The sequence below is a fragment of the Hippoglossus stenolepis genome, chromosome 15, assembly GCF_022539355.2.
Source record: "Hippoglossus stenolepis isolate QCI-W04-F060 chromosome 15, HSTE1.2, whole genome shotgun sequence".
Lineage (NCBI taxonomy): Eukaryota > Metazoa > Chordata > Actinopteri > Pleuronectiformes > Pleuronectidae > Hippoglossus > Hippoglossus stenolepis.
In genome coordinates, this window is record NC_061497.1 from 12,267,972 (window position 1) to 12,291,414 (window position 23,443).

General features: G+C 39.1%; 7 non-coding genes across 7 annotated transcripts; all 7 read left to right on the forward strand.

The window, feature by feature from the left end:
- Positions 1–2,756: 2,756 nt before the first annotated feature.
- Positions 2,757–2,830, forward strand: trnar-acg. Its single transcript has one exon. It is a non-coding gene; the product is annotated as a tRNA-Ser (tRNA).
- A 374-nt stretch (positions 2,831–3,204) lies between these two features.
- On the forward strand, positions 3,205–3,276 carry trnah-gug. The gene has a single exon. It is a non-coding gene; the product is annotated as a tRNA-His (tRNA).
- A 2,980-nt stretch (positions 3,277–6,256) lies between these two features.
- trnah-gug lies at positions 6,257–6,328 on the forward strand. The gene has a single exon. It is a non-coding gene; the product is annotated as a tRNA-His (tRNA).
- Positions 6,329–13,383: 7,055 nt separating this feature from the next.
- On the forward strand, positions 13,384–13,456 carry trnar-acg. The gene has a single exon. It is a non-coding gene; the product is annotated as a tRNA-Arg (tRNA).
- A 4,582-nt stretch (positions 13,457–18,038) lies between these two features.
- Positions 18,039–18,111, forward strand: trnar-acg. The gene has a single exon. It is a non-coding gene; the product is annotated as a tRNA-Arg (tRNA).
- A 3,720-nt stretch (positions 18,112–21,831) lies between these two features.
- Positions 21,832–21,904, forward strand: trnar-acg. The gene has a single exon. It is a non-coding gene; the product is annotated as a tRNA-Arg (tRNA).
- A 706-nt stretch (positions 21,905–22,610) lies between these two features.
- trnar-acg lies at positions 22,611–22,683 on the forward strand. Its single transcript has one exon. It is a non-coding gene; the product is annotated as a tRNA-Arg (tRNA).
- The last annotated feature ends 760 nt before the right edge of the window (positions 22,684–23,443 follow it).

Below are 23,443 nucleotides of genomic sequence, written 5' to 3' on the forward strand. Positions count from 1 at the left end.
AGCAATGCTAGATTAACCATCTGTAAATTGACACCATATACACTTTAAAATAAGTGAGATGAATGTAATATCTCAAACAGGTAAAATAATAGAATTTGTATGAATTCAAACATTAGTTTACTACAGCAACAAAGAGCTACTCCTCTTCAGCCAACTTGGCGGCCGGTAAGTATAGAGTTAAGTACTCTGGGTGTGGCATAACAACCCGGTTCGAATCAGTCGCAGCAAAACTACAGACAGGGCTTCCTTTTTTATTTTGATGCTTAACGTACTCTAGCTACTTCAATCTAAAAACCTTTCAACTCAACAGAGCCAACGTAGTTTTCTGAATGAAATCCTGTATTGAACTTGACAGGTCAGTCGACCAACGTTCTCTTCTCTTTTTCGAAAAATACAGGACGACAACCGTTTCCATGCAACTCTGTGTTATGATTTGTGTGCCCAACATTGACATGAAATAAGGGCTAGTGGCGCAATGGATAGCGAATCGCTCGAATCAGAAGATTCAGGTTAGAGCTCCTGGCTAGCTCGGGCAGAGCTTTGGTATCCTTGTCAAATCTCTGTCTCTACTCAGTAACTTTCAAAATGTACTGGGTATTTGAGTCAACTATCCCAATGATAGCTTAAAGGCTGTTGCCCTAAGACCAAAAAAAGCATTAAGAGATCAGCTTTGCTGTCACAAACTGTATTAACTCAATCTTGTTCTTGGGCTTTGTTCCTACTCTTTTTGATTCCAAACACAAGGTTTGTCCTTGAAGAAGACAAGCAATGCTAGATTAACCATCTGTGGAAATTGACTTTCCCTTATCACACTTTAAAAAAATAAAAGTGAGATAAGATATAATATCTCAAACAGGTAAAATAATAGAATTTGTGTAATTCAAACTTGTTAGTTTACTACAGCAACAAAGAGCTACTCCTCATAGAAGCCAATGGCCCAATGATAAACATAGGGTTGTGCTCTACGTTGCCTTAGCCATATGCAGTTCGAATCCGAGTCACGGCAAAACTAACGACAGGGGCTTCCCTTTTTATTTGATGTGCGTACTCTATTCCCTCGCCTGATCAAACATACTCAACTCAACAGAGCCAGCGTAGTTTTACAAGATGAAATCCTGTATTGAACTTGACAGGTCAGTCGACCAGCGTTCTCTTCTCTTTTCGAAAATACGGACGACAACCCGTTTCATGCAACTCTATTAATACATGATTTTTGTATTTAACAGTGACATGAAACAAGGCTAGTGGCGCAATGGATAACAGCGTCTGACTACGGATCAGAAGATTCTGATTGACTCTGGCTAGCTCGGAACAAACTTTAATTTGTCACTTGTCAAATCTCTGTCTCTACTCAGTAACTTTCTGGAAATGTACTGGTATTTGGTCAATATCCCATTGATAAGTTAAAATATAACTTTAGATAAAAGCGTTAAAGGCCTTTCTATCACGGCTATCAATAACTCAATCTTGTTCTTGAAGCTTCATTCCTACTCTTTTGATTCAAACACAAAAGTTTGTCACTTGAAGACAAGCAATGCTAAGATTAACCATCTGTAAATTAGCTCCATATCACACTTTAAAATAAGTGAGATAAGATCACTATAATATCTCAAACAGTAAAATAATAGAATTTGTATAAGTCCGACATTATTTACTACAGCAACAAAGAGCTACTCCTCCGCAAGCCAACCGGCCGTGATCGTATAGAGGTTAGTACTCTAGTTGTAGCATAGCAACCCAGTTCGAATCGGGTCAGCAAAAACTACAGACAGGGCTTCCCTTTTTATTTTGATGCTTAACGTACTCTAGGCCCTACTTCAATCTAAAAACCTTTCAACTCAATATTAGAATAGCGTAGTTTCTGAATGAAATCCTGTGTGTTAGACTTGACAGGTGAAGTCGACCAGCGTTCTCTTCTCTTTTGAAAAATACGAATGACATTGCCGTTTCCATGCAGCTCCCATGTCGCGGTTTGTGCCCAACATTGACATGAAACAGGGCTAGTGGCGCAATGGATAGCGTCTGACACGAATCAGAGGAAGATTCTGGTGACTCCTGGCTTCAATCTTGGAGCAAACTTTAATTTATCACTTGTCAAATCTCTGTCTCTGCTCAGTAGCTTGTCAAAATGTACTGAGTATTTGATCAACTATCCCAATGATAGGTTAAGGCCTGTGCCCTAAGATCAAAACTTTACAAAATTGCTTTCTGTCCCCTTTATCATTAACTCAATCTTGTTCTTGGGCTTTGTTCCTACTCTTTTTGATTCCAAACTGAGTTTGTCCTTGAAGAAGACAAGCAATGCTAAATTCAACCATCTGTAAAATTGTTTCCTTATCACATAAAAAAGGCAGTGAGATAAGATATGAATATCTCAAACAGGTAAAATCAATAGGATTACATAGACAGAAGCATTTAGTTTACTACAGCAACAAGCTCTCCTCTTCAAATAACGGCCGTGATCGTATAGGGGGTTAGTATACGTTGTGTACCCTTCAACCCAGTTCGAAATCGGGTCAACAAAACAGGAGCCAGGAGCTTCCCTTTTTATTTGATGCTTAACGTACTCTAGGCCCTACACTTCCAATCTAAAAACCTTTCCAACTCAACAGAGCCAGCGTAGTTTTCTGGAATGAATCCTGTAGTGAACTTGACAGGTCAGTCAAATAGCGTTCTCTTCTCTTGAAAAATACAGGGCGACAACACGTTCCCATGCAACTCTATGTTGGTTATGTACTAACATTGACATGAAATAAAGGCTAGTGGCGCAATGGATAAGCGCGTCTGACTCGAGATCAGAAGATTCTGGGTTCGACTCCTGGCTAGCTCGGGCAAACTTTAATTTATCCACTTTGTCAAATCATCTCTCAATGTATTGTCAAAATGTACTGCGATATTTATAGTCAACTATCAATGATAGATTAAAGGGCCTGTTGCCCTAAGATAAAAACATTAAAGATCCTTTCTGTCATTCTCCCATTAACTCAATCTTGTTCTTAGGCTTTTGTTCACCTCTTTTGATTCCAAACCACACTCTGTGAAGAGACAAGCAATGAATTAACCATCTGTGAAATTGACTTTCCACTTATCACTTTAAAATAAAAGTGAGATAGATATAATATCAAACAGGTAAAATAATGATTTAGCTAATTTAGGCGTTAGTTTACTACAGCAACAAAGAGCTACTCCTCCGCAAGCCAACCGGCCGTGATCGTATAGAGGTTAGTACTCTGCGTTGTGGCCGCAGCAACCCCGGTTCGAATCCGGGTCACGGCAAAACTACAGACAGGGCTTCCCTTTTTATTTTGATGCTTAACGTACTCTAGGCCCTACTTCAATCTAAAAACCTTTCAACTCAACAGAGCCAACGTAGTTTTCTGAATGAAATCCTGTATTGAACTTGACAGGTCAGTCGACCAACGTTCTCTTCTCTTTTTCGAAAAATACAGGACGACAACCGTTTCCATACAACTCCCATGTTATGATTTTGTGTACCCAACGACATGACATGAAATAAGACTGAAACAACAATGAATGCTTAGTCTGACTACGGATCAGAAGATTCTAGGTTCGACTCCTGGCTAGCTCGGAGCAAACTTTAATTTGTCACTTGTCCAAATCTCTGTCTCTACTCAGTAACTTTCAAAATGTACTGGGTATTTGAGTCAACTATCCCAATGATAGGTTAAAGGCCTGTTGCCCTAAGATAAAAACGTTAAAGAACCTTTCTGTCACAGCTATCAATAACTCAATCTTGTTCTTGGGCTTTGTTCCTACTCTTTTTGATTCCAAACACAAGGTTTGTCCTTGAAGAAGACAAGCAATGCTAGATTAACCATCTACATGAAATTGACTTTCCCATGCCTCACACTTCAAAAATACGTAAGATAAGATATAATATCCTCAAACAGAGTAAAATAATAAATTTGTGTAATTCAAACTTGTTAATTCTACAGCAACAAACTACTCTATCCATAAGCCAACTTCGTACGTGATAGTATAGAGTTAGTACTCTGGGTATGGCATAACAACCCAGTTCGAATCGGAGTACGCAAAACTACAGACAGAGCTTCCCTTTTTACTTACAGTGTAGCAATGCTCTGGGCCTACTTCAATCTAAAACCTTTCAACTCAACAGAATGGCATAGTTTTCTGAATGAAATCTATTGAACTTGACAGGTCAGTCAAGCCAGCGTTCTCTTCTCTTTTCGAAAAAATCTTGGAATGACAACCGTTTCCATGCAACTCTGTGTTTATGATTTGTGTACTTGTATTGACATGAAATAGAGGCTAGTGGCGCGAATGGATACCCGCGTCGACTACTACGGATCAGAAGATTCTAAGTTAGGCTCTGGCTAAACAGACGAAACTTTAATTTATCACTTGACATCCAAATCTCTGTCTACTCAAGTAACTTGCTCAAAATGTGCTGGGTATTTGAGTCAACTATCAGTAAGTTAAAAGGCCTGTGCCCTAAGATAAAAACTTTAAGAACACTTTCTGTCACAGCTATCATTAACTCAATCTTGTTCTTGGGCTTTGTTCCTACTCTTTTTGATTCCAAACACAGGTTTTGTCTTAGAAGACAAGCAATGCTGAATTAACCATCTGTAGGAAATTGACTTTTCCCATATCACTTTAAAATAAAAGAGTGAGATAAAGATGTAATATCTCAAACGGTAAAATATCAGATTATGTAATTCAAACATTAGTTACTACAGCAACAAAAGAGCTACTCCTCAAACCAATGGCATTGATGTCATAAGAGGTTATGCTCTGCGTTGTAACAGCAACGGTTGAATCCGGGTCGGCACAACAAAGACAGGGCTTCCTTTTTATTTTGATACTTAAATCTCTAAGCCTCTGATCTAGGCTCTTTCAACTCAACAGAGCCAACGTAGTTTTCTGAATGAAATCCTGTATTGAACTTGACAGGTCAGTCGACCAACGTTCTCTTCTCTTTTTCGAAAAATACAGGACGACAACCGTTTCCATGCAACTCTGTGTCATGATTTGTGTGCCCAACATTGACATGAAACAAGGGCTAGTGGCGCAATGGATAACGCGTCTGACTACGGATCAGAGATTCTAGAGTTCGACTCTGAAAGCAGCTAAGACCAAACTTTAAATTTGCTCACTTGTCCAAATCTCTGTCTCTACTCAATGCTTTCAAAATGTACTGAGTATTTAGTCAACTATCCCAATGATAGGTTAAAAAGGCCTGTTCCCTAAGATAAAAACGTTAAAGAACCTTTCTAATACAGCTATCAATAACTCAATCTTGTTCTTGACTTCTTCCTACTTTGATTCAAACACAAGGTTTGTCCTTGAAGACAAGCAATGCTAGATTAACCATCTGAAGTGTTTCCATATCCACTTTAAAAGAAATAAGTGAGATATAAGATATAATATCTCAAACCAGGTAAAATAATGAAATTTGTATGAATTCAAGCTTGGCTGGTTACTACAGCAACAAAGAAACTACTCCTCCGCCGTGACGGCCCGATGATCGATATAGAGGTTAGTACTCTGGGCGTTGGCAGCCTGTAACAACCCGGTTCGAATCCAGGTCAAAACGGAAACCGTTGGAACTTCCCTTTTGTTACGATTAGCAACGTACTCCAGAGCTCGCCAATCTAAAACCTTTCAACTCAACAGAGCCAACGTAGTTTTCTGAATGAAATCCTGTATTGAACTTGACAGTCAATGCGACCAGCGATCTCTTCTCTTTTAATCACAGGGCGACAACGTTCAAAACACCGCTCTGTGGCCATGATTTGTGCCCAACATTGACATGAAATAAGGGCTAGTGGCTGTCGGATAACGCGTCTGACTACGGATCAGAAGATTTAAGTTCGACTCCTGGCTGGCTCGGGCCGACTAATTTATCCTTGTCAAATCTCATCTCTCTCATTAACTTGTCAAAATGTACACAGGTATTTGAGTCAACTATCACAATGATAGGTTAAAAGGCCTGTGCTAGAAGATAAAACTTTACAAAGAACCTTTCTATCTGCAGCTATCAATAACTCAATCTTGTTCTATGACTTTTATTTCCTACTCTTTTGATTCCAAACAGGTTTGTCATGAAGAAGACAACCAATACTAGATTAACCATCTGTGAAATTAGCTTTCCCTTATCACACTTTAAAAATACGTGAGATACGTCATAATATCTCAAACAGGTAAATAACCGATTTGTGTAATTCAAACATTGGGTTACTGGCAACAGAGCTACTCCTCTGCAAGCCAACCGGCCGTGATCGTATAGAGGTTAGTACTCTGCGTTGTGGCCGCAGCAACCCCGGTTCGAATCCGGGTCACGGCAAAACTACAGACAGGGCTTCCCTTTTTATTTTGATGCTTAACGTACTCTAGGCCCTCCTTCAATCTAAAAACCTTTCAACTCAACAGAGCCAACATAGTTTTCTACAGATGAAATCCTGCTGTTGAACTCCGGCAGGTCAGTCGACCGTTCTCTTCCTCTTTTTCGAAAAATACAGGCGACAACCGTTTCCATACAACTCATGTCATGATTGTGCCCCAACGACATAGAGCAAGGGCTAGTGGCGCAATGGATAACGCGTCTGACTACGGATCAGAAGATTCTGATTCGACTCCTGGCTAGCTGGAGCAAACTTTAATTTATCACTTATCCAATCTGTCTCTACTCAGTAACTTTCAAAATGCTGGGTATTTGATCCTTCTACCTCCAATGATAGGTTAAGGCTATTGCCCTAAGATAAAATATTAAAGAACACTTTCCTATCACAGCTATCAATAGCATAATCTTGTTCTTGTTTGTTCCTGTTTTTGATTCAAACACAAGGTTTGTCCTTGAAGAAGACAAGCAATGCTAGATTAACCATCTGTGGAAATTGACTTTCCCTTATCACACTTTAAAAAAATAAAAGTGAGATAAGATATAATATCTCAAACAGGTAAATAACCAGTCGTATGGTGAAACATTAGTTTACTACAGCAACAAAGAGCTGCTGCTCTCCATGAAGCCAGCAGCCATTTGATGCAGTATGGAGTTAGTACTCTGGGTGGCCGCAACAACCAGGTTCGAATCAGGTCAAGCAAGGCTTCACAGACGGAGGCTTCCCCTTTTTTATTTTGATGCTTAACGTACTCTAGGCCTAACTGATCAAAACCTTTCAACTCATCAGAGGCCAACGTAGTTTTCTGAATGAAATCTCTATTAGACTTGACAGTCAGTCGACCAGCGTTCTCTTCTCTTTTGAAAATGCAGATGACAACCGTTTCCATGCAACTCTGTGTTATAGTTGTGTACCCAACATGACATGAATAAGGGCTGATGGCGCAATGGATAACGCGTCTGACTACGGATCAGAAGATTCTAGGTTAGAGCTCCTGGCTGGCTCGAACAAGCTTTAATTTGTCCTTGTCCAAGTCTCTGTCTCTACTCAGTAACTTTATCAAAATGTACCGGTATTTGATTAATATCATTGATAAGTTAAAGGCCTGTTGCCTAAGATAAAACGTTAAAGAACCTTCTGTCACAGCTATCATTAACTCAATCTTGTTCTTTGACTTTGTTCCTACTCTTTTTGATTCAACACGAGTTTGTCTTAGAAGAAAGACAAAACAATACTAAATTAACCATCTGTGAAGTCAACACCATATGCACTTTAAAAATAAAAGTGAGATAAGATATAATATCTCAAACAGGTAAAATAATAGAATTTGTATAATTCAAACTTGTTGTTACACAGCAACAAAAGGCTACTCCTCTACAAACCAACCCGGCAGTAAATCGTGCAGAGGAGTTAGTACTCTGCGTTGTGGCATGGCATGATTCGAATCAGATCACATTTAACTAAAAGGGGGCTTGCCACCCATTTTTGATGCTTAGTACTCTAGGCCACTCATGATCTAAACGCTTTCAACTCAACAAATATGGTTTGCTCAGATCAAATCCTGCCGTGAACTTAAGCAGGTCAGTACGATAATTCTCTTCTACCGAAAATACGGGCTGACAACCGTTCCGCTTACAACTCCCTGTCATGGACGTGTGCCCAACATTGACATGAAACAAGGGCTAGTGGTATCAATGGACCTTGGCAATCATTCAGGATCAGAAGATTCTAGGTTACGACTCCTAGCTGGCCTGAACCAAACTCTAATTTATCACTTGTCAATCTCTGCTCTCTACTCAAGTAACTTTCAAAATGTATAGGTATTTGAGTCAACTATCCCAATGATAGAGTTAAAGGCCTATTGCCCTAAGATAAAAACATTAAAAGACACTACATCACAGCCTCTAATAGCTCAAGTACCATTCTTAGGCACATTCTCTCTTTTAAATTCCAAACACAAGGTTTTATATGAAGACAAACAGTACTAGATTAATATCTGTAAATTGACTTTCCCTTATCACACTAAAAAATAAGTGAGATAGATATAATATCAAACAAGGTAAAATAATAAATTTGTGTAATTCAAACATTGATTTACTACTAATAACAAACTACTCCTCCATAAGCCAACCGGCGTGATCGTATAAGGGTTAGTACTCTACATTGTGGCGCAGCAGCAACCCAGTTGAATCAGGTCTGTGGAAACTTCAGACAGGGCTTCCCTTTTATTTTAGTCTTAGCAATATACTCTAGGCCCTACTTCAATCTAAAACTGCCTCAACTCAGCAAGGCCAACGTAGTTTTCTGAATGAAATCCTGTATTGAACAAGCCAAGGTCAGTGCGACCAACGTTTTCTCTTCTCTTTTCCGAAAAATCTACAGGACGACAACTGTTTTTCCATGCAACTCCTGTCATGATTTGCTGTGCCCAACATTGACATGAAACAAAGGGCTAGTAGAGCGCAATGGATAAAGGCGTCTGACTCACGAATGGAAGTTCTGAGTTTGACTCCTGGCTAGCTTAGGCAAACTAGTTATCACTTAATGAAATCTCTGTCTCAGTAACTTGTCAAAATGTACTGGGTGGTAGTCAATATCAATGATTTAAAGGCCTATTTGCTAGATAAAACTTTGAACCTTTCTGTCACAGCTTCTCAGTAACTCAATCTTGTTCTTGGGCTTTGTTCTCCTCTTTTTGATTCAAACACAAGGTTTGTATCAATGAAGACAAACCCAATGCTAGATTAACCATCTGGAAATTGGCTTTTCCCTTATCACTTTAAAAAATGATAGGATAAGATATAAGCCCTCAAACAGGCCAAATAATGGGAATTTATGTAATTCAAACTTATTAGTTACTACAGCAGCTTAAGGCTATATCACTAAATGGCAAGCAGTGATCGTATGAGAAATTCAGCCTCTGGTGTAGCAGTAACTGATTGAATCAGGTCAGCGAAACTACAGACGGACTTACTTTTATTTTGATGCTTAAGTATCTATAATTTTCTTCGAAGTCTAAAAGAAGCCTTTCAGCTCAACAGAGCCAACGTAGTTTCTGAGATGAAATCCTGTATTAGACTTGACAAGGTCAGTCGACCAGCGTTCTCTTCTCTTTTGAAAAATACAGGGTGACAACCCGTTTCGCTGCTCTGTGTTATGATTTGTCTTACTAACGTTGACATGAAATAAGGAGCTGGTAGAAACGTAGATCGCAGCGTCTGGGCTCTGGATCTGAGAAAGATTCTGAGTTCGACTCCTGGCCCAGCTCAGACAGGCTTTAATTTCATCCTTGTCCAAATCTCTTATCTCTACTCAGTAACCTAAATGTACTGGAGTATTCCAATTCAGCCTATCTCAATGACAGTAAGTTAAAATATGTGTGCCCTAAAGATAAAACATTTAAGATCTTTCCCTTCCAAAGCTATCATTAATAAATCTTGTTCTTGGAAGCTTTTATTCCTACTCTTTGCAGTTAAACACAGTTGTCATGAAAGACAAGCAATGCTAGATTAACCATCTGGAAATTAACTTTCCATATCACACTTCAAATAAAAGTGAGATATGAATCTAATATCTCAGCAGGTAAAATAATAATTTATGTATTCAAACATTGAATTTACTACGGCAACAAAGAGCTACTCCTCAAAGCCAACGGCCGTGATATTATAAAGTTAGCTCTGCGTTGCTGGCATAGCAACCCCGATTGAATCGGAGTGCGGCAAAACTACAGGCCAGGCTTTGCCTTTTATTTTGATGCTTAACGTACTCTAAACCTACTTCGATCTAAAAAAACCTTTCCAACTCAGCAGAGCCATGGTATAGATGAAATCCTGTATTGAACTTGACAGGTCAGTGAAATGGCATTCTCTCTTTTGAAAAATACAGGACGACCCAACCATTTAGCACAACTCATTTATGATTCTTAACGTTGGCAGAAGCTGAAATAAGAGGCTGAGTAAACTTATTGAATATAGCGTCTGACTACGGATCAGAGATTCTGGAGTTCCCGACTCTGGCTAGTTAGACCAAACTTTATTTGTCACTTGTCAAATCTGTCTCTACTCAGTAACTTGTCAAGATGCTGTGATGTTACAATTAACTATCAGCCAGTGGGTTAAGGCCTGTTGCCCTAAGATAAAAACGTTAAAGAACCTTTCTGTAAAATATATTATCAATCTTGTTCTTGAAGCACATTTCCTACTCTTTTTGATTCCAAACACAAGTTTGTCCTTAGAAGACAATAATCACCTGGGTCTCAACATCTATGAAATTGACTTTCCCTTATCACACTTTAAAAAAATAAAAGTGAGATAAGATATAATATCTCAACCAGGTAAAATAGCCAATTGCTGTAAATTTCAAACATTGAATTTGTAACAAAGAGCTACTCCTCAAGCCAACTGGCAATGATATTATAGAGTTAGTACTCTAGTTGTAGCCACTTGCTGCTTGAAGGTTGAATCAAAGGTCAAAGCAAACTGGATGGAAACCTATACCTTTTGATCACTTACTTGTCTCAGGCCCTCTTCAATCTAAAAACCTTTCAACTCAACAGAGCCAACGTAGTTTTCTGAATGAAATCCTGCTGTGCAGACACACAGCAGGTCAGTGACCAAGCGTTCTCTTCTCTTTTCTAAAAAAATACAGGGCCCACGACAACGTTTCCATAACTCATGGCCCATGGTTGTGTACTAACATTGTGAAGCTAAAGGGCTGGTAGGCAATGAATGTAGCGTCTGTCTGGATCAGAAGATTCTGAGTTCGACTCCTGGCTAGCTCAGGGCAAACTTTAATTTGTCACTTGTCCAAATCTCTGTCTCTACTCAGTAACTTGTCCAAAAATATATAGGTGTTACAGTCAATATCCCAATGATAGGTTAAGGCCTGTGCCCCTAAGATAAAACTTTAAAAAACCTTCTTTCTATCACATTCTCAATTGTTAACTCAATCTTGTTCTTGGAAATGTTCCTACTCTTTTGATTAAAAACTGGTTGTCATGAAAGACAAGCAATGCTAGATTAACCATCTTATGAAATTGTTTTCCCACTTATCACACTTTAAAAATAAAGTAGAATGAATGTAATATCTCAAACAGAGTAAAATAATAGAATTTGTATAATTCAAACTTGTTGAATTTTACTCAGCAACAAACTACTCCTCATAAGCCAACTGTGACCGTGATACGTATAGAGTTATGCTCTGCGTTGGCGCAGCAACCCGGTTCGAGATCAAGGTCCAAGCAAACTTCACAGACCAGGGCTTCCTTTTATTTGAGTACTTAGCATGCTCTGGGCCTACTTCAATCTAAAACCTTTCAGCTCAGCAGAATGCAGTTTTCTGAATGAAATCCTGTATTGAACTTGGCTTAGTCAATGCGACCCAGCGTTCTCTTCTCTTTTGAAAAATACCGGGCGACAACGTTTCATGCAACTCTGTATTATGATTGTATACCCCAACATTGACATGAAATGAGGCTAGTGGCGTGTAATGGATACGCCGCGTCTGACCTACGGATCAGAAGATTCTAAAGTTCGACTCCAGCTGGCTAAGACAAACTTTAATTTATCCTTGTCCAAATCTCTGTCTCTCTCAATGTGTCAAAATGTGCTGGGTGTTGGGTCAACTATCTGACCAGTAGATTAAGGCCTGTTGCCCTGAGATAAAGCTTTCAAAGACCAACTTTCTGTCAGCTATCATTATCAATCTTGTTTATGGGCACATTCTACTCTTGATTCCAAACACAAGGTTTGTCCTTGAAGAAGACAAGCAATGCTAGATTAACCATCATAGAAATTGGCTCGCCTCACACTTAAAAAATAAAAGTGAGATAAAGATATAATATCCTAAACCAGGTAAAATAATAGAATTTGTGTAATTCAAACATTGATTTACTACAGCAACAGGCATTATATCACAAAACCGGCATGCAGATAATATAGAGGTTAGTATATAAATTGTGCATGCGTAACCCAGTTCGAATCAGATCACGCACAACAAAGACAGGGCTTCCCTTTTTATTTAAGTGCTTCATATTACTCCTAGGCCTCCTTCAATCTAAAATAACTCAACTCAGCAGAGCCAACGTGGTTTTCTAAGATGATCTGTATTAGACTTGACAGGTGATGAAACCAACGTTCTCTTCTCTTTGAAAAATACAGGGTGACAGCCATTTTCCATCTTCAAGAAATCTGTCCACATGATTTGTGCCCAACATTGACATAAGAAAACAAGAGGCTAGTATTTATTAGACTATATAAATCTCAGCTACGGATCAGAAGATTCTGGGTCCGACTCCTAGCTAGCTAAAGACAACTTTAATTTGTCACTTGTCTAATCTCACCTTCTCTATAGTAACTTTCAAAATGTACTGGGTATTGGTCAACTATCAATGATAGGTTAAAGGCCTGTTGCCCTAAGATAAAAACGTTAAAGAACCTTTCTGTCACAGCTATCAATAACTCAATCTTGTTCTTGGGCTTTGTTCCTACTCTTTTTGATTCCAAACACAAGGTTTGTCCTTGAAGAAGACAAGCAATGCTAGATTAACCATCTGTGGAAATTGACTTTCCCTTATCACACTTTAAAAAAATAAAAGTGAGATAAGATATAATATCTCAAACAGGTAAAATAATAGAATTTATGTAATTTCAAGCTTGTTAGTTACTACAGCAACAAAGAGCTTCTCCTCCATGCAAGCCAACGGCCGTGATATTATGATTTAATGCTCTGCGTTGTGTAACAACTTGATTCGAATCAAAGTCACGGCAAAACTCAGACAGGAGCTTCCTTTTTATTTTGATGCTTAGCATTACTCTGACTCGCTGATAAAAACCTTTCAACTCAACAGAGCCAACGTAGTTTTCTGAATGAATCCTGTAGTGTTGAACTGACAGGTCAGTCGACCAGCGTTTCTCTTCTCTTTTTGAAAAATACAGAGACAAACAACCCGTTTCCATGTCACAACAGCCATGATTTGTATGTTAACATTGACATGAAATAAGGGCTAGTGGCGCAATGGATAACGCGTCTGACTACGGATCAGAAGATTCTAGGTTCGACTCCTGGCTAGCTCGGAGCAAACTTTAATTTGTCACTTGTCCAAATCTCTGTCTCTACTCAGTAACTTGTCAAAATGTACTGGGTATTTGAGTCAACTATCCCAATGATAGGTTAAAGGCCTGTTGCCCTAAGATAAAAACGTTAAAGAACCTTTCTGTCACAGCTATCATTAACTCAATCTTGTTCTTGGGCTTTGTTCCTACTCTTTTTGATTCCAAACACAAGGTTTGTCCTTGAAGAAGACAAGCAATGCTAGATTAACCATCTGTGGAAATTGACTTTCCCTTATCACACTTTAAAAAAATAAAAGTGAGATAAGATATAATATCTCAAACAGGTAAAATAATAGAATTTGTGTAATTCAAACTTGTTAGTTTACTACAGCGGCAAAGGCTACACTCCTCTTCCAAGCCAACCCATGTGTTGATCGTATAGAGGTTAGTACTCTGCGTTGTGGCCGCAGCAACCCCGGTTCGAATCCGGGTCACGGCAAAACTACAGACAGGGCTTCCCTTTTTATTTTGATGCTTAATGCTCTAGGCCCCGCTGATCTAAAACCTTTCAACTCAACAGATTGGCGTAGTTCTGGATAAGAATCACTGTATTGAACTTGACAGGTCAGTGCGATAGCGTTCTCTTCTCTTTTGAAAAATACGGGGCGACAATTTACCATGCAGCTCTGTGTCATGATTTGTGTGCCCAACATTGTGTAGAGCAAGGGCTGAGTAGGCAATGGATGGCAGCGTCTGACTACGGATCAGGGTTACAAGTTCGACCACAGCTGGCCTGGAGCAAACTTAGGAATTTGTCACTTATCCAAATCTCTGTCTCTACTCAGTAACTTTCTGATGTACCAATTATTTGATCAATACCAATGATAGGTTAAAGGCCTGTTGCCCTAAGATAAAAACGTTAAAGAACCTTTCTGTCACAGCTATCATTAACTCAATCTTGTTCTTGGGCTTTGTTCCTACTCTTTTTGATTCCAAACACAAGGTTTGTCCTTGAAGAAGACAAGCAATGCTAGATTAACCATCTGTGGAAATTGACTTTCCCTTATCACACTTTAAAATAAAAGTGAGATAAGATATAATATCTCAAACAGGTAAAATAATAGAATTTGTATGAAGAACAAACCCATTAGTTACTACGTAACAAAGAGCTACTCCTCCATAAGTAATGGCTATTGGTCATTATATAGAGTTAGTACTCGTTGTGGCAGCATAGCAACTTGGATTGAATCCGGTCACGGCAAAACTACAGACAGGGCTTCCCTTTTTATTTTGATGCTTAACGTACTCTAGGCCCTACTTCAATCTAAAAACCTTTCAACTCAACAGAGCCAACGTAGTTTTCTGAATGAAATCCTGTAATGAACTCCGACCCAGAGTCAGTCGACCAACGTTCTCTTCTACTTTTTGAAAATACAGGACGACAACACGTTTCCATGCAACTCCTGTGTTATGATTTATGTGCCCAACATTGTGCCAAATAAGGGCTAGTGGGCGCAATGGATACTTGAATCTGACTACGGATCAGAAGATTCTAGAGTTCGAGCTCCTGGCTAGCTCGGAGCAAACTTTAATTTGTCACTTGTCCAAAATCTGTCTCTACTCAGTAACCCATCAAATGTGCACAGGTATTTTGAGTCAACTATCCCAATAGTGATTCCAAAGGCCTGTTACCCCTAAGATAAAAACGTTAAAGAACCTTTCTGTCACGGCTTCTCCATTAACTCAATCTTGTTTCTTGGGCTTTTATTTCCTACTCTTTTGATTCCAAACACAAGGTTTTGTCCTTGAAGACAAGCAATGCTAGATTAACCAATCTGTGAGTGAGCTTTCCTTATCACTTTAAAAAAATAAATTGAGATAAGATATAATATATCAAACAGGTAAAATAATGAAATTTTGTGTAATTCAAACATTGAATTCTACAGCAACAAAGAGCTACTCCTCTTCAAGCCAACCGGCCGTGATCGTATAGAGGTTAGTACTCTGCGTTGTGGCCGCAGCAACCATGAATCCGGGTCACGGCAAAACTACAGACAGGGCTTCCCTTTTTATTTTGATGTAGCATTACTCTCATTTGCTTCAATCTAAAGCCTTGGCTCAGCAGAGCCAGCTGATTTCTAGATGAAATCCTGTATTGAACTTGACAGGTCAGTCGACCAACGTTCTCTTCTCTTTTCGAAAAATATGAGACATTAGCCTGGAAATTTCCATGCAACTCTGTCATGATTTGTACCCAACATTGACATGAAACAAGGCTAGTGGCGCAATGGATAAGCAACGTCGACTCTGAATCAGAAAGATTCTAGGTTCGACTCTGGCTGGCTAAAGACAAACCCAAATTTATCACTTGTCCAAATCTCTGTCTCTCCTCAGTAACTTTCCAAAGATGTACTGATGTTGAGTCAACTAACACATCCGTGATAGGTTAAAAAAGGCCTGTACCCAAGATGAAAACGTTAGAGAACCTTTCTATCACAGCTATCTGATATCAAATCTTGCCTTGTTCTTAGGCTTTGTTCTCCTCTTTGATTTAAACACAAGGTTTGTCACTTGAAAGACAAGCAATGCTAGATTAATATACATGAGTGCCAGCTTTCCATATCACACTTTAAAATAAAAGTGAGATAAGATATACAATACTCTCAAACAGGTAAAATATTAGGTGTAATTCAAAAACATTGAATTTACTACAGCAACAAAATACTCCTCCATAAACCAACGGCCGTTGATGTTACGTGTAGAGTTAGCGCTCTAAATTATGGCGCAGCAACCCGGTTGAATCCGGGTCAACGTAGGAAACGCTATGACCGGGCTTCCCTTTTTATTTTTGATGCTTAACGTACTCTGGGCCTACTTCAATCTAAAAACGCTTTCAACTCAACGATAATGGTTTTCTGAATCGAAATCCTGTGTAGACTTGACAGGTCAATTGACCAACAATTCTCTTCTCTTTTCCGAAAAATACAGGACGACAACCGTTCCTTACAACTCCTGTGTTATGATTTTGTGTGCCCAACATTGACATGAAATAGAGGCTAAAATGGCGCAATGGATAGCAGCGTCTGACTCACGGATCAGAGGAATTCTAGGTTCGACTCCTGTATAGCTAGATGACTTTGTTTATCACTTATCAAATCTCTGTCTCTACTCAGTGACATCCAAAATGCCAGGTATTTAGTCAACTATCTAACTGTGTCTAGTTAAAATGTATTGCCTAAGATAAAGGCTTTAAGAACCTTTCTGCTCACAGCTATCATTAACTCAATCTCATTCTTGAGCTGTTCTACTCTTTTTGATTCCAAACACAGGTTTTGTCCTTAGAATAAGCAATACTAGATTAACCCATCATAGAGTGGACTTTTCCTTATCACTTTAAAATAAGTGGATAAGATATAATACTCAAACAGAGTAAAATAATGGGATTTGTATAATTCAAACATTAGTTACTACAGCAACAGAGCTACTCCTCTTCAAAAGCCAGCCCGGCCGTCATCGTATAGAGGTTAGTACTCTAGATTATGGCCATAACGTATCCCAGTTGAATCTGGTCGGCGAACTGCAGACAGGAAAACTACACATCTTTTATTTTGATGCTTAACGTATCTAGGTGCCCTCCACTTCAGTCTAAAACCTTTCAACTCAGCAAGAATGGCGTGGTTTTCCTGAATGAAATCCTGTATTGAACAGTAGGTCAGTCGACCAGCGTTCTCTTCTCTTTTCGAAAAATGCAGGACTGACAAGCGTTTCCATATTACAACTCCATGTTCATGGTTGTGTCACCCAACATTGACATGAAATAAGGGCTAGTGGCGCAATGGATAAACGCACATCCTGACTACGGATCAGAAGAGATTCTAGGTTGACTCACCTGGCTAGTTTCGAGCAAACTTTAATTTGTCACTTCATCCCGATCTGTCTCTATAAGTAACTTGTCAAAATGTACTGAGTATTTAGTCAACTATCCCAATGATAGGTTAAAGGCCTGTTGCCCTAAGATAAAAGAAAAAATTAAAGAACCTTTCTGTCTTATTCTCATTAACTCAATCTTGTTCTGAAACTTTATTCTACTCTTTTTGATTCAAACCACAAAGAGTTTGTCCTTAGAAGACAAACAATACTAGATTAACCATCTGAAATTATTTTCCCTTACTCACACTTTAAAAAATAAAGTAGAGATAGAATGTAATATCTCAAACAGGTAAAATAATAGAATTTTGTGTAATTCAAACTTGTTGATTTTACTACAGCAACCAAAAGAGCTACTCCTCCATAAATAAACACGGCCGTGATCAGCGCAAGTTAGTGCTCTGCGTTGTGGCATAGCAACCAGTTGAATCGAGGTCACGGCAAAACTACAAACAGGGCCCTTTTTATTTTGATGCTTCGCGTACTCTGAAGCTCGCTTGATCTAAATAACCTCATCAACAGAACCAGCGTGGTTTTCTGAATGAAATCCTGTATTGAACTTGACAGGTCAGTGAAGCCAGCGTTCTCTTCTCTTTCAAGAAAATACAGGACGACAACCGTTTCCTTACCCCGGCTCGTGTTATGATTTGTGTGCTAACGCGGTGACATGGAAATAGGGCTAGTGGCGCAATGGATAACGCGTCTGACTACGGATCAGAAGATTCTAGGTTCGACTCCTGGCTACTTCAGACAAACTTTAGTTGTCACTTATAATCTGTCTCCTCAGTAACCCATCAAAATGTGCACAGGTATTTGAGTCAACTATCCAATGATAGGTTAAGACATAATTGCCCTAAGACCAAGCGTTAAAATTCTCAGTCACAGCTATCATTAGCTCAGTCTTAATTCTTGGGCTTTGTTCCTACTCTTTTTGATTCCAAACACAAGGTTTGTCCTTGAAGAAGACAAGCAATGCTAGATTAACCATCTTATTGAAATTGACTCCTTATGCACTTTAAAATAAAGTAAGATGGATATACTCTCAAACAGGTAAAATAATACACAGAATTTGTAATTCAAACATTAGTTACTACAGCAACAAAACTACTCCTCAAGCCGACAGCGGTACATTCGTATAGAGGTTAGTACTCTGCGTTGTAGCGCCGCTTCAACCAGTTCCGAATCCGGGTCCATGAAACTTTACAAGCAGGCTTCACTTTTTTATTTTGATGCCTTAGCGTACTCCATGACCCTACTTCAATCTAAGCTTTCAACTCAACCATGGCGTAGTTTTCTGAATGAAATCTGCCAGATTGACAGGTCAAGTCGACCAACGTTCTCTTCTCATCTTTTCGAAAAATGCAGAGGGCTGACCATACGTTTCCATGCAACTCTGTATTTATGATTTGTCATGCTGTGATGACGCCAGAGGCAGAGGCTAGTGGGCGCGGTGGATAGCGGCGTCTGACTACGGATCAGAGATTCTGGAATTTGACTCTGGCTCGCTGAATGAAACTACAATTTGTCACTTGTCCAAATCTCTGTCTCTACTCAGTAACTTGTCAAAATGTACTGGGTATTTGAGTCAACTATCCCAATGATAGGTTAAAGGCCTGTTGCCCTAAGATAAAAACGTTAAGAACAACACTCGATCCACCATTTCATTAACTCAATCCTTGTTCTTGAGCTTTGTTCTCTCTTTTTGATTCAAACAGGTTGTCCTTGAAGACAGAAGCAATGCTAGATTAACCATCTGTGGAAATTGACTTTCCCTTATCACACTTTAAAAAATAAAGAGTGAATGGATATAATATCTCAAACCAGGTAAAATAATGGGGTTGTGTAATTCAAGCTTGTTAGTTACTACAGCAACAGAGCTACTCTATCTGCAGTATTGGCCGTGATCGTATAGAGGTTAGTACTCTGCGTTGTGGCCGCAGCAACCCCGGGTCACGGCAAAACTACAGACAGGGCTTCCCTTTTTATTTTGATGCTTAACGTACTCTAGGCCCTACTTCAATCTAAAAACCTTTCAACTCAACAGAGCCAACGTAGTTTCTACCAGATGAAATCCTGTATTGAACTTAATGAGTCAGTCGATAATTCCTCTTCTCTTTTGAAAATACAGGGCAAATAACCGTTTCCATGCAGCTCTGTATTATGATTTGTGTGCCAACGGTGACATGAAATAAGGCTAGTGGGCGCAATGGTGTAGCGTCTGACTCTGGATCAGAAGATTCTGAGTTCGACTTTCCCTAAGCTAGTTCAGAACCAAGAACTTAATTTTATCACTTGTCCAAATCTCTGTCTCTACTCAGTAACTTGTCAAAATGTACTGGGTATTTGAGTCAACTATCCCAATGATAGGTTAAGGCCTGTACCTAAGATAGAACTTGTTAAAAAACCTTTCTGTCAGCTATCATTATCAATCTTGATGGACATTTCTACTCTTTTTGATTCCAAACACAAAGTTTTGTCCTTGAAGACAAGCAATACTAGATTAACCATCTGTGAAATTGTTTCCTTATCACATACTAAAAATAGTGAGATGAATATAATATCTCAAACCAGGTAAAATAATAGAATTTGTGTAATTCAAGCATTGGTTACTACAGCAACAAAGAGCTACTCCTCTGCATTGACAGCCGTGATCGTATAGAGGTTAGTGCTCTGCGTTGTGGCACTTAACAACCGAGGTCACGGCAAACTACAGACAGAGGCTTCCTTTTTATTTTGTTACTTAACGTACTCTAGGCCCTGCTTCAATCAAAACCTTTCAACTCAACAGAGCCAATGATTTTCTGAATAGAATCCTGTATTGAACCGGCAAGGTCAATCTGACCAACGTTCTCTTCTCTTTTCGAAAATACAGGGCGACAACCGTTTCATGCAACTCTATGTTATGATTTGTGTACCCAACATTTGACATGAAATAAGGGCTGGTAGAGCAATGGATCTTTGTGCGTCTGACTCACAGTCAGAAGATTCTAGGTTCGAGCTCTGTAGCTGGCTCAGGCAAGCTTTAATTTATCCTTGTCCAAATCTCTGTCTCTACTCAGTAACTTGTCAAAATGTACTGGGTATTTGAGTCAACTATCCCAATGATAGGTTAAAGGCCTGTTGCCCTAAGATAAAACATTAAGAACCTTTCTCACCATTCCTCATTAACTCAATCTTGTTCTTGAGCACATTCTCTCTTTGATTCAGGCACGAGGTTTGTCCTTGAGAGACAAGCAATGCTAGATTAACCACATCTGTAGAGTGGCTCCCTTATCACACTTTAAAAAAATAAAAGTGAGATAAGATATAATATCTGGAAACAGGTAAAATAACAAGTTTATTATAATTCAAACATTAGTTACTACAGCAACAAGAAATTTCTCCTCAACGACCAACCGGCGTGATCGTATGAAGAGTTAGTACTCTGCATTGTGGCCACCCAGCAACCCAGTTCGAATCAGATCACGGCAAAACCACAGACAGGAACTTCCCTTTTACCATTTTGATGGCAAAAATGCTCTGGGCTCACTTCAATCCAAAAACCTTTCAACTCAAGCAGAGCCAGCGTAGTTTTCAGATGAGAATCATGTGGCCAGACAGCCAAGGTCAGTGAGTAGCGTTCTCTTCTCTTTTCCGAAAAATACAGGGCCGACCGTTTCATGCAACTCTGTCGCGGTTGTGCCCAACATTGACATGGAGCAAGAGGCTAGTAAAACAATGGATATAACACGTCTGACTATGGATCAGAAGATTCTAAGTTCGACTCCTGGCCTGGCTGGAGCAAACTTTAATTTGTCACTTGTCCAAATCTCTGTCTCTGATGACTTTCAAAATGTACTGGGTATTTGATTAACTATCAATGATGAGTTAAGACTGTGCCCCTAAGATAAAAGCAATTTAAGAACCTTTTTCTGTCACAGCTATCATTAACTCAATCTTGTTCTTGGGCTTTGTTCCTACTCTTTTTGATTCCAAACACAAGGTTTGTCCTTGAAGAAGACAAGCAATGCTAGATTAACCATCTGTGGAAATTGACTTTCCCTTATCACACTTTAAAAAAATAAAAGTGAGATAAGATATAATATCTCAAACAGGTAAAATAATAGAATTTGTGTAATTCAAACATTAGTTACTACAGCAACAAGAAGCTACTCCTCCTGCAAGCCAACCATGTGATCGTATAGAGAGTTAATACTCTACCGTTGTAGCGCAACAACCCAGTTGAATCTCCGGAGTCAGCAAAACTACAGACCCTTTTTTTATTTTGATATAACGTACTCGACCTCGCTTCGATAAAAACCTTTTTAACTCACTTGAAATGACGTAGTTTTCTGAATGAAATCACTGTATTGAACGGCAGGTCAGAAGTGACCAACGTTCTCTTACTCTTTTTCGAAAAATACAGGGCTGACAACGTTTCCATGCAACTCTGTGTCATGATTTGTGTGCCCAACATTGACATGAAACAAGGGCTAGTGGCGCAATGGATAACGCGTCTGACTACGGATCAGAAGATTCTAGGTTCGACTCCTGGCTAGCTCGGAGCAAACTTTAATTTGTCACTTGTCCAAATCTCTGTCTCTACTCAGTAACTTTCAAAATGTACTGGGTATTTGAGTCAACTATCCCAATGATAGGTTAAAGGCCTGTTGCCCTAAGATAAAAACGTTAAAGAACCTTTCTGTCACAGCTATCATTAACTCAATCTTGTTCTTGGAAGCACCTTCCTACTCTTTTTGATTCCAAGCTGAGTTTGTATCATGAAAGAAGACAAGCAATGCTAGATTAACCATCTGTGGAAATTGACTTTCCCTTATCACACTTTAAAAAAATAAAAGTGAGATAAGATATAATATCTCAAACAGGTAAAATAACATCAAATTTTATGTAATTCAAACTTGGTAGTTTATACAGCAACAAAAGAGCACTACTCCTCAAATAAACAGCCATTAAATCATTATAGAGTTAGTATAATTTGTGTATACATCAACTTTACAGTTCGAATCAAGATAAAGCAAACTACAGACAGGCTTCCCTTTTTATTTTGATGTAAGTGCTCTATGACCCTCTTCAATCAAAATAACCTCAACTCAGCTTAGAGCCAGCGTAGTTTTCTAGATGAATCCTGGTAGACTTGACAGGTCAGTGCGACCAGCGTTTCTCTTACCTCTTTTGAAAATACGGGTGACAAGCCCGTTTCATGCAACTCTGTGTCATGATTTGTGTGCCCAACATTGACATGAAACAAGGGCTAGTGGCGCAATGGATAACGCGTCTGACTACGGATCAGAAGATTCTAGGTTCGACTCCTGGCTAGCTCGGAGCAAACTTTAATTTGTCACTTGTCCAAATCTCTGTCTCTACTCAGTAACTTGTCAAAATGTACTGGGTATTTGAGTCAACTATCCCAATGATAGGTTAAAGGCCTGTTGCCCTAAGATAAAAACGTTAAAGAACCGTTCTGTCACAGCTATCATTATCTTGTTTCTTGAAACACATTCCTACTCTTTTGATTCCGACACAAAGTTTGTCCTTGAAGACAAGCAATGCTAGATTAACCATCTGTGAAATTGACTTTCCCTTATCACACTTTAAAAAAATAAAAGTGAGATAAGATATAATATCTCAAACAGGTAAAATAATAGAATTTGTGTAGTTCAAACTTTGACGGTTACTACTCCAACAAAAGAACTACTCCTCTTCAAGCCAACGGCGGTGATGCGACATAGAGGTTAGTACTGCGTTGCCAGCACGCTAACCCGATTGAATCCGGGCAAAGGCCAAACTACAGACAGGGCTTCCCTTCACGATGCTTAACGTACTCTAGGTCCTCGCAATCTAAAGAACCTTTCAACTCTTCAAGTAACGTAATTTTCTAGATAAGAATCCTGTATTGAACTTGACAGGTCAGTCGATGACGTTCTCTTCTCTTTTCGAAAAATACAGGACATTAACCATTTTCCATGCAACTCTGTCATGATTTATGTGCCAACATTGACATAAGAGCAAATTATAGTAGTCAAAGTTCAAGTGTAACAGTTGAATGCCAATTGGGTTTCACACATATATCCAGAATAAGCG